General features: G+C 38.2%; 1 long non-coding RNA gene across 1 annotated transcript in view; it reads left to right on the top strand.

Moving 5' to 3' along the window:
- The first annotated feature begins 3046 nt into the window (after positions 1-3046).
- The window catches only part of LOC125634508 (uncharacterized), a 32141-nt gene continuing 23821 nt past the window's right edge, over positions 3047-11366 (top strand). Inside the window, exons 1-3 of the long non-coding RNA XR_007355945.2 lie at positions 3047-3083; positions 3236-3316; positions 4740-6053. This is a non-coding gene — a long non-coding RNA (uncharacterized LOC125634508). The remainder of the gene's footprint in view (positions 3084-3235; positions 3317-4739; positions 6054-11366) is intronic.

Here is an 11366-nt window from a genome sequence, read left to right as displayed (position 1 = left end):
ATATCATCAGCTAGTGATCCTTTTTTTATAGAAGTCTGGGGGCTTGTCTACACAGAGCAGCAATGTGCACTACAGGAGTTTGATTTCTGAAGCACACTAACGTGTTGCACATGCATCATCATCATCAGCGGTCCCTCGATTTGAGGATGATCTCTCCCACAGATTTACATACAGATCCTGAGATGACTCAGGAGTCTGATCCTGGAACACAGATCTGCCTGCAGTAAGTATAGAGATTTCCTGGCGGGTTAGCTGCCTGCTGAGAGAAAGTTCTCTCTTTTTCCTTCCTTCTCTCTCTCTTTTCGGCTTCAAAGGCAAGGTGCTTCTCCTTGAAGTGGGCCACTGCCTGTTGGAGGATGTGGTACCATTGAGGTCAGTTGGTGGCTTGCTCCTCTCTGCTTGTGATGTCCACATCAGTTTTCTTAGGATATGCTTTCAGTGTGTCTTTGTGGCCTTTCCTTTGACCACCATATGATCTCTGACCATGGGTGAGCTGAGAGTAGAGGACTTGTTTTGGGAGGTGAGAGTCTGGCATCTGCACACAATGTCCAGCCCAGCAGAGTTGGTTCATGAGAATCATTGCTTCAATGCTGGTGACGTTGGCTTCAGTAAGGAGGCTGGCATTAGTGCAGTGATCTTCCCACTTGATGTGAAGGATCTTCCAGAGGCATCGTTGGTGATACCTCTCCAGACTCTTGAGGTGCTGTCAATAGGTCACCCAGGTTTCGCATCCAAAAAAGCATGTAGGAATAATAATTGTCTTATAGACATGGATTTTGGTGTCCTGCCATAGGTCATGGTCTGTGAAAAAGCATTGGAGTAATTTCCCAAAGGAAGCACTTGCACTCTGGATCCTGTGCTGGATCTCACTGTCTATTTTTGTGTTTTGAGAAAGTTGGCTACCAAGGTAGCAGAAGTACATGATAGTCTCCAAAGTCTGTCCCTCGATGGTGATTTGTGGTGGGTCATGTGCAAGGCCTGAAGCAGGTTGATGGAGCACTTTAGTCTTCTCAATATTGAGTGCGAGTCTTAGGCTTTGGTAAGCTTGTGCAAAAAAAAAAAAATCCAGTGTGGCCTGTATCCTCTTAAACTGATTAATTCCCCTTGCTGAGGAAATATTGCTAGAATCTCAGTGTGGTTTTAGACCATCCCGCAGGATAACTGCCAAATCCAGGAAAAGTCTTGGGAGCAAAATCAGGATCTATATATAGCCTTCATCGATTTGACAAAACCCTTCAACTCCATCAATTGTGAAGCCCTCTGGAAGATGCTGGCCAGATTTGGCTGCCCTCCAAAATTTATTAAGGTCTTAAGACTTCTTCATGATCAGATGACTGCCACCATTCTCTGTGATGGCCTGGAGACGGACCCTTTCATCATCAAAACTTGGTTTAAGCAAGGATGCGTTACTGCCCCAACCCTATTCTCCATCTATTTAGCAGTCATTTTTGTCCTCGTTAAAGACTACTTCCCCAATGGAGTTGACATTCAATACAGAATGGATAGGCAGCTTTTTAATCTTCAACATCTCTGCTCAAAGTCTAAAGTCCCTCAGGGCGTCCATTACTGATCTTCAGTATGCTGATGACTCTGCCATCCTCACGCACACTGAGAATGTTGCACTCTATCCATCCCGTGTAGACTCTTCTGGTGTGAACTAAAGGTTCCCTCAATTGCTTATGCAATTGACTTGGGCTTTATTCTGTTTCAATCAGTACTGCCTTAAAGTGCACTGGGGAACGTCCAGTGTGCACCAGCAGGCCCTACATGGACCAATTAGTGTACAACACATCAGTGCACTTTAGAAATCACACTCCTGTAGTGCACATTGCTCCTCTGTATAGACATGCCCTTAATTAAGCATCTGCTGAAAAGTAAATGAATTACGATAATTCTTGATAGCTGGTGTCATTCTGGAATACCTAATGAAGAATCAAAAAGAAATACATTTCATGTTTTTGCTGTATTTAAGTGATGAATATTTCTTCACGAAGCATTACATTTCAATATTCAAGGGCAGATTGTGCTAAGATGGAAAGATCCTCAGCTACTGTAAATCGGCCTAGTTCCATGGAGTATTTCACATCCTTAGCTGGTGTAAATTTGTGTAGTTTCATTGTGTTCACTGGAGCTATGCTGATTTGCACCAGCTGAGGATCTGGCACTGAGAGAGGGAGAGGGAGAGAGAGAGAGAGAGTGTGTGTGTGTATATATATTTGGTGGTAAATTCTGCCTTGCCTTTATTCATGGGGGCACAAATTGATGTAAGGGATCTTCCCCATCCTTACCACAGTCTAGCCCTGAATATTTCTATTTACTGAAAGGGAAATGAATTATAAAAGACCAGATTCTCCCACCCTTACTCACATAGAGTAGCACCTTACCCCATGAGTAAGGAGGGCAGCATTGGGACCAAAGTCATTACAGGTAGATGGCATCCACAATTAAGAGAAAATGTATTTGTATTATTATTATTTATTTGCGTTTGAGTTTTAAAATTAATTGAAAATGTTTAGCCAAGTGATGGGGACCCAATTCCATGAGTTAAGGATGTAGCAGTAGAAAAGGTGACCATACCTATGTTGCATACAGAATATATTAGAATACACATAGAAAAGAAACAGCCTACTTCTAAATGTCTACTCAAATTTGTATAACCCTAATATAGCACATCCTTTTAAGTTGGATCATGGCTAAATTAAACTGACTACGGAGTAAATTGCTATTCAGATACAAATATATTTATGTAAGATATTAAATCGGTAGAATCCAATTTGTTTTGTCACTGCACAATGCTTCAATGACCTCCTTCTTTATCTCAAATCCTATCTGTTAAACAGGCTTAGGGCCTTTTGTTCTAAAGCAGGGCAACTGTTCCTTTGTTTTCCTAATGAGCTTCGGACATACCTAAAGAGTTTTCCAGTATTGCAGACATGCCTAGCCCCAGGCATGATAGTTAAGGCCTTCTGCCAGCACAGAAGCTTTACAGATGGATCACATGTGACAGCTTATGCAATTGACTTGGACTTTATATACTAGTGGGACACTGGCATGTAAAGGGCTTATGGAAAGATCTGCACCAGGTCAGGAAAAATGTACTCATCCCTCTAATATTGCTTCTCAAAGTGCTTTGGCATTATAACAAACCAAATTTGATTTAATTTTTTATTTCATTAAGATGTCATCTTGTAAAGAAACCCCCAGAGTTTAGTAACACTGTGTTCTAAAATTTTAGGAACTGAAACTCCACGAAAACTCTGGTAAAATGGTTATTCGTCTGCGGAGGATCACGCCTGGGTATATAAGATTATTGCAGGTATGAAAATTCTCTCTTCTTCCTTTCTCTTTTAATTAGAAGTTTGAAATACTGATATCTGTCTTGCTAAAAGGGATTCTAGTTCATAACATCATGTGACCAACCCAAGAGAACATTGGCTTCTGCTGGGTTAACTTTCAGAAGAACTCATAGAAGTCTTAATTAAGCATCTGCTGAAAAGTAAATGAGTTATGATAATGCTTGATAATTGGTGTCGGTCTGGAATACCTAATGCAGAATATTTGGAAGAAGATACATTTTAAATTTTTAATGTATTTAAATGATGAATATTTCTGAGTGAAGCTTTAGACTGCAATAACTTAGTGTCTTTAAGACAGTAGAAAAATGCTAACGGCAAAGAGAATGACAGCACTCCAAAACAGCTAAAACAGATCATTAATTAAACATGCCTACCTAGTTTGGTGATTTGGATGAGGAAAGCTGGAACAATTATGAGCTCCGGAAGTGAAGTACCTGAAGAAAGAATTCTGCTAATATATAAAATGCCTTTAAATAAGTTTAATACTTGGGAATAAAATATCAATATAAAGCAGATTGGGAATAAAGGCTGTTGGGGCATCCTCCTTAACTCAGTTCATATTTGCAATACTTACATTTTTTCGTCAGTGGGTCCAACAGCTGTAACCAACATAACACACATACTCGAAAGCATAAAGTATTATAGCTTACAGACAGTATGGTTGAGCTCAGGATACTGTTGCAGTCATAACAGAAATTCCTTCCTGTTTGCCTCTGACTTGTGATATCTTTATATAGTAATTTTTTGTGTTGAAATCTTTCTTTTTACATGTTAAAGTATCCTGTTGTCTATGACATTTTCGGGATTAGAGCAGCGAACTCTCATTCAAGCATACATACAAAAACTACGGTCTAGGAGCAATATCCTGGCTCCACTAAGTGAGGGTTTTGCCACTAATTTCACTGAGGCCAGGATTTCGCCCTAGGTGAGCAGGGAAAAGAGTACAAGAAATAAATCCCTGAACAGTGCTTAAACAATATTTAATGTAACAAATGGTGCCACTGGAAAGATACGCAGTACATTTTAACTTATGATTGATGTTCCAAGGACTTAATTAATTAATTTCCATGCATTCATTTCTTTGATTCCTAAGAAGATGTATGTACCAGTCAGCTGTAGTCTCCATTCCTTATTCAGACTTTCAGTAAAGAATTAATGTCTAACATTTAAGGAAGTGAGATTGCGTTAGTAGCTGACTTGTAGAAGGGGAGAAATCTTAATATTTCTCAGTACAAGGAGGTTTTGCCTGATATTTTTCAGCAGAAAGCAGAGTCATGCCACATGAAATAATGTGAAGGGGGGCTGGGGGGGAGACTGTCTTGGAAGTTGTAAAGTATCAAACTCAGCAGAACTGGCATGTAACTTGTCCTGGTTTTCCCATAGACTCAAGCTGCTGGAAAAATTGTTATCAACACAACAGACATATTGATGCAACGTACAGCTTTGCTCCTAGGAATGTTTGGGATCAGTATATCTGGTTATAGCACACGCCGGCTAACTCAAGAGAAGAGACTCCCCTTGAACCTTTAAACTGATGGAATATGATCCGAGAAATGAAAGTTTATGTCAACAGAACTGATGAATTATTTGTCTCTCCATTATCAGCTTGGAGGTCATAAGACACTTTTTAAAAGCAAGCTGGAAAAGATGGAAGAAGAGTTGTAGATCTCGCCGGCAAAAAAATAAAATAAAATAAAAAAAGACTAATGATTTGGGGAAGCATTAGATTTGCAAGCAAGATGGAGTGTTTGTACATGTGATGGATTTCTGTCAGTATACAGTATGAACACTGAGAGAAATGTAAATGTATGAAGTACAATTAAAATCAGAACAAGTGCAAACAGATTGATGGGGGGGTGCGATGCACAATTAGGGTCACCTTTTTTATTGCTTCTGCAAATCATCTACAATACAAAGCCTTGTTTTGAAAAAGAGGGTTGGAAGCAATATATTTTTAATGACAAGCAAATAGCAAAACACATCCCATAGACTGCTGGCACTGTTTTTATCTATCTATCTATCTATCTATCTATCTATCTATCTATCTATCTATCTATCTATCTATCTATCTATCTATCTATCTATCTATGTGTATTACAGAATTTGCAGGAACTTCCATCTAATATTGCATGTTACATCTACAATCCTTTGGCTACCTTTGTCTGGAAATGTTTATACAAAAATATATTCAGATATTCCAGTGTAATAAACAAAAAAAATGCTGCAGATTATATACCGTGCATATGGTATGAAAAAGGAAGGATAATGCCAAAGCAAATATATGAATGTCTTTATTGGTGTTTTATGTCTTGATATGATTATTTTAAGTCTGGTTTGCTTCTGTGCATGTGGCTGTGTAGCTTTTTAAATTTTCTATTCTAGAAGGGAACAGTACAAATAAAGAATTGTCTCTTGTGCAGAGTTCAACCTGTCTGATCACATTCCTCTGCTTAGCCTCTTGATCCCACAACACATATTCTGATTAAAATAGAACTGGAGTTTGTGCTTTTCCCCTCCCCCTCTTACGTTTCTGTGCAATTTTATTTAATGAGCATTTTACTCAGGCAAGCTCTATAACTATTATTCATTTTGTTTTAACTGTTTCAGAGATTTTGTGCAAACAGCTTTGTAGGCACTTTTATGTGTCGGAGAAAAACACAGTTCTCACTCTCTGGTTGGGTGCAGCAAGTCAGATATGTAAGTAGTTAGTATTTAAACTCTTGTGTTCTAACCTAATAACCAAATGTAATACTATTTTTCTTTTTTCAATGTTAAAAATTATTTCTTCTGTCAACAATATTTATAGTCTGCCACTAAGGGGCATCCTACACAGCTGAATATTTTCAGGTCTCAAGATTGTTCAGTGCAACATTATAAATCACAGAGAGATTCAGATTTAAACCCCCCTGTGCTATTTTTGTTTTTTGTTTGTTTGTTTTCCAGAACCATGTGTGATTAAATTCAAGCAAATTAGAAAATGAGTTTTAGCAGGTCATTTTCCGACAAATTACCTAGCATCTGCTGTCACTTTGTTTCTACTTAAAATATAAAATGAGGTGGTGGAATAGTCCATCTTTTGCCTTCCTTTGTGAGGAAGTAGAGAAAACTTCATCTTTTAGGCAAAAATAAAAGTAATAGTGCGTTTGGAAAATATTTAATCATGTCAGACCTATCGCTGAGGGATTCAGTACATAGATTGTTGCACAAAATGTCTGTATTTCTTACGACTTTCTAATCAATGTACACTACATTGATCAGCTGTATTTTTGTAGGTTTCAGCGTCGCAGCCGTGTTAGTCTGTATTCGCAAAAAGAAAAGGAGTACTTATGGCACCCTACAGACGAACAAATTTATTTGAGCATAAGCTTTCGTGAGCTAATTAATTAATTTTTGTACTGTATCCTGTTTGCCATTCATTCAGCGCCTGTGCAAAGGTGAATATAAGATAACTGGATATTACCACTTCCACTATCTGTGTTAAAATAAAAGCTTTTGCCTAGATACGTGTATCATATATTGGACCTGCTTTTAAGTAGAACTAACACAACAAAAGAAAAGGAGTACTTGTGGCACCTTAGAGACTAACAAATTTATTTGAGCATAAGCTTTCGTGAGCTACAGCTCACTTCATCGGATGCATGCAGCGGACAATACAGTAGGGGGATTTTATATACATAGAGAACGTGAAACAATGGGTGTTACCATACACACTATAAGGAGAGTGATCAGGTAAGGTGAGCTATTACCAATAGGAGAGGGAAAAAAACCTTTTGTAGTGATAATCAAGGTGGGCCATTTCCAGCAGTTGACAAGAACGTGTGAGGAACAGTAGGTGGGAAAAATAACCATGGGGAAATAGTTTTACTTTGTGTAATGACACATCCACTCCCAGTCTTTATTCAAGCCTAATTTAATGGTGTCCAGTTTGCAAATTAATTCCAATTCATCAGTCTCTCATTGGAGTCTGTTTTTGAAATAAGATGCTCAGAAGATATACTACAACTGTATAAAATGGCTACATTGCAGCTATAATTTCAAAGTTATGAAACTCATGAGGAATGTGTGTTCTTTTTCAGAACATTTGCTTTTAATAATTTCGCCAGATTTATTTGGTGCTGATAAAAGTGATGGATTGATTGCACTGGCAACAGACAAGTATAGTGTGGGGAGATTTGACATAAGCATGTGTCTCTAGAACGTCAACAATATCCAGCCATAGGCAACTTATGTGACCACAAAAGTAGTTTTACTATAATCCAAAGTCCCTAGCAGTGCAAAATTAGGGTTGTAGGCAGGCTTAATTTTCAGCATGTTCTTAGGTCCCAATGAAGTAAAAGTGATTTAAGCATGTGCTAAAGTGTCTTGCTGAATCGGGGTACTAATGTGCTGATCTCCTTGCCTCTACTTGAACCTCAAAAAAAAATTTGTATTTTTGACATCTTCACCTTTTTAGTGTATATGACTTTAAATTTGAAAATCTTGGCAATTCAACAATTCATCAGCAATTTAACACAGAGCAAAAGTGTTGAGTGCTTGTAAGTTGAAGCTGCTTACTTAATACTGTAAAGCTTTTTAGAAACACCAGAGATGTATTTAATTTGGCACATAATTTGTTAGTTTTGAGACATTATATGCCAGGAATTACTTTTTATCTTCCCTAGCTGTGTGAAAATATGTAAATAGCAGAGCTGTATGAGTAAACACGAGACCTTACTCACTAATGTGTGTTAAAAGCTGCTTCACAGAATTTATCTCTTGTTTTTATTAACTCTCAAAGTCAGGCACATCTAAATGAATGTCTCTTGATGCCAAACAATCTTTAACTAAACTAATCCACATTGGTCAGCAATAACTTCTCAAATCTGCATTACAGCTTGATGGTTCAAGTTAATTATTATATTCTACCAGCAGCAACCTCAGAAGATTTTGTAACTGTTTAGTTTGCATGCATAAGTGTATCTCTTAAAGTCAAATGAAATGAAAATGTTAAATAGTAAATCAAATATTTTAATTATTCTTCTCATCAGACAGAGATACTGAGATTGGGAAGGGATCCTGTGGAGAAATACACTGGGATTGGTTTGAGCTATTTGAGATAAATGCTCTAGCCCATGTATATCAAAGAATGTCAAGAAGTCAGTACAGAGACTTGAATAATGTGTTTTACTAATGACTTGTGTTTATATATGGATTTACTGAATATATCTTCTAACATAATGATTCTCAACCTCCTCCATACCTGGACCACCCCAAAACCACCACCTCAGCCCAGCTAGCTGGGATCTAGCTCTCCTTTAGCAATATGGGAAAGACAGTATGATTGCATCTTCCCTGGTACCACTTCACAACCTCTCTCTCCCCCACCCCCCCTGGGGTCACAACCTCAAGGTTGAGAATCCCTGCACTATAATAATGCCGATCTGTAGAGACTCTTGGATATAACAGTAGCTATGCTAATACTTTGCCTTGGAAAGTATGGGCTGGTACTTCAAACGATTGCTGTGGTTGTGTATCTGTGGCAAACAAAGTTGTGAAAGATTTGATCTTGCTTCTATTGAAGTATTGGTATTACCTTAATGGGAGGAAGATTGGGCCCCAAGTATCCAGAGATTGGCTAGGGAACTGCATAGAGACTAAAGGAAAAAGCAATGGAGGTTTTGGAGTTACAGGATATAATTTATATAAACAGCTTGCTAAAATGCTGTCATAAATATAAAGGGAAGGGTAACCACCTTTCTGTATACAGTGCTATAAAATCTCTCCTGGCCAAAGACAAAATCCTTTCACCTGTAAAGGGTTAAGAACCTAAGATAATCTCGCTGGCACCTGACCCAAAATGACCAATGAGGGGACAAGATACTTTCAAATCTGGAGGGGGGAAAAAAGGTTTTGGTCTGTCTGTGTGTTACCTTTGCCAGGAACAGACCAAGGATGCAAGCTCTCCAACTCCTGTAAAGTTAGTAAGTAATCTAGCTAGAAAATGCATTAGGTTTTCTTTGTTTTTTGGCTTGTAACTTTGCTGTGCTGGAGGAAATGTGTATTCCTGTTTTTGTGTCTTTTTGTAACTTAAGGTTTTGCCTAAAGGGATTCTCTGTGTTTTGAATCTGACTGCCTGTAAGATTATCTTCCATTCTGATCTTACAGAGTTGTTCTCTTATCTCTTTTTGTTCTTCTAATAAAGTTCTGATTGTTAAGAATCTGATCGGGTTTTTTGGGTCTTAAAAATCCAAGGGGTTTGTGCTCATCTTGTTTATTCTCAAGCCTCCCCAGGAAAGGAGGTGTAAGAGCTTGGGGGGGCGGTATTTTGGGGAAATAGGAACTCCAAGTGGTCCTTTCTCTGTTCTCTGTCTAAAACACTTGGTGGTGGCAATGTTTTACCTAATCCAAGGACAAAGACTTTGTGCCTTGGGGAAGTTTTTAACTTAAACTGGTAGAAATAAGCTTAGGGGTTTTTTCATCTGTACCCTAGAGTTCAGAGTGGGGAAGAGACCTTGACAAATGCATACACCATAGAACAATTATGCTGAAAACTCAGGAAAGGTAATGAAAAAGATTACTTCAAAGGGGATCCGTGTGGGCTCAGGGGCCTAACTGTGGTACAGTTTGCCTAAGTGATGAACAAATGTGGGAAGAGAACTCAGAAAAAGTATTTCCTGAACTGTGAATCCATTGAAAACAAATTCATGGTGTTCACAATGTTTGTAACTATGATTGTTTAAGTTAGACTCCACAGTGCTCAAATAATAATCCTCATAAAGCTTAAATGGGAAAGTGCACGTTTCCTTCCCTGAATTATGTATATGTTTTCACTATGGAGAAGAGATGCTGCAGTTTGAATAATCAAATCACTTGTCTAAGATATTTCCTGCCCTCCAAACACTGTAGGATTTTAGACTTGTAAAATTGCTATCAAGTTTCTAATTAAAAAATGAAAAGCCACGAGGGAGGTTTTATCTCTGTCAGATGCTTCACTTGTGTAACTATTGATAACACAACAGTTGCCCCAGGGATGATGATGACCCAGAGAGCCCACATGGGCAGTAAACAGGGAGGCAGTATTGGACTAGTAGATAGGGCATTGGCCTAGGAGTCAGGAAAGCTGCGTTCTAATTCCAGTTCTGCCAGTGATCTGTGGCATGGTCTTGAGTAAGTCTCTATTTCGTCTCTCCCTTTTTTTCTTGTCTGTAAAGTCTATAAGTCTTTCAGGGCAGGGATTTATCTCTCACTCTGTGTTTATGCAGTGCCTGGCATGGTAGAACTCTGATCTTGGTTGGGGCCTATAAGGTGGAACTGAAATGCTGCTTTTACTACTACTACTAATAATCATAAAAAGGAAGCCCAGGTTAATATGGACTTATTCTGTGCAGAAGCTTCCCTTAGAAGATATACCTTTGCATGTCATTATCTGCATTGTTAGATGAATAGACTACATCTAAACTGCAGAGTACCTTTTAATGCTTATATAGGTGTTTGCTTTCAGAAGAGTCCTTTGAGATTTTATACAGATTACAGTGATTGCAGGACAAATGGTTTTTTGACAGTGTTTTTGATATTAGTGCTCATCATTTCATGGTCTTTACCCTTTGGTTTAAAAATAGTCAGCAACAGCACCAAGAAATAGAATAAGTGGATACAATTGTCTGTTCTTTTCTATACGATTCTTGTGTTACTGTTCTACAAATACAGTAGTTGAATAAGGTTGCTGAAAGGTAGTTTAATCAAATAGTAGCGTAGTAAGGTTCAAGGAGCTCCATTCACTTCAGCTTTTAACTGAGCATCTAATCACTTACTTCCGTAGTAATCAAGAGCCATATTGTGCCATTGATTTGTAAACAGTGCACTGTTTTCTCACTGATTCTAATGGAGAATTCTGTTTAAAAATCAGTGACACAATGTGGCCTGAAAGAGATGCTTCTTCACTTTCATATTGGAATTTTATGCACACATACATCATTCTTGCCTAAAAACTGTTACCCAGTAAGTTATGTGAGTGATTTTACTTCAGTCACT

This window comes from Caretta caretta, chromosome 3, assembly GCF_965140235.1.
Source record: "Caretta caretta isolate rCarCar2 chromosome 3, rCarCar1.hap1, whole genome shotgun sequence".
Classification (NCBI taxonomy): Eukaryota; Metazoa; Chordata; order Testudines; family Cheloniidae; genus Caretta; species Caretta caretta.
This window is presented reverse-complemented; position numbering and strand designations above follow the sequence as displayed.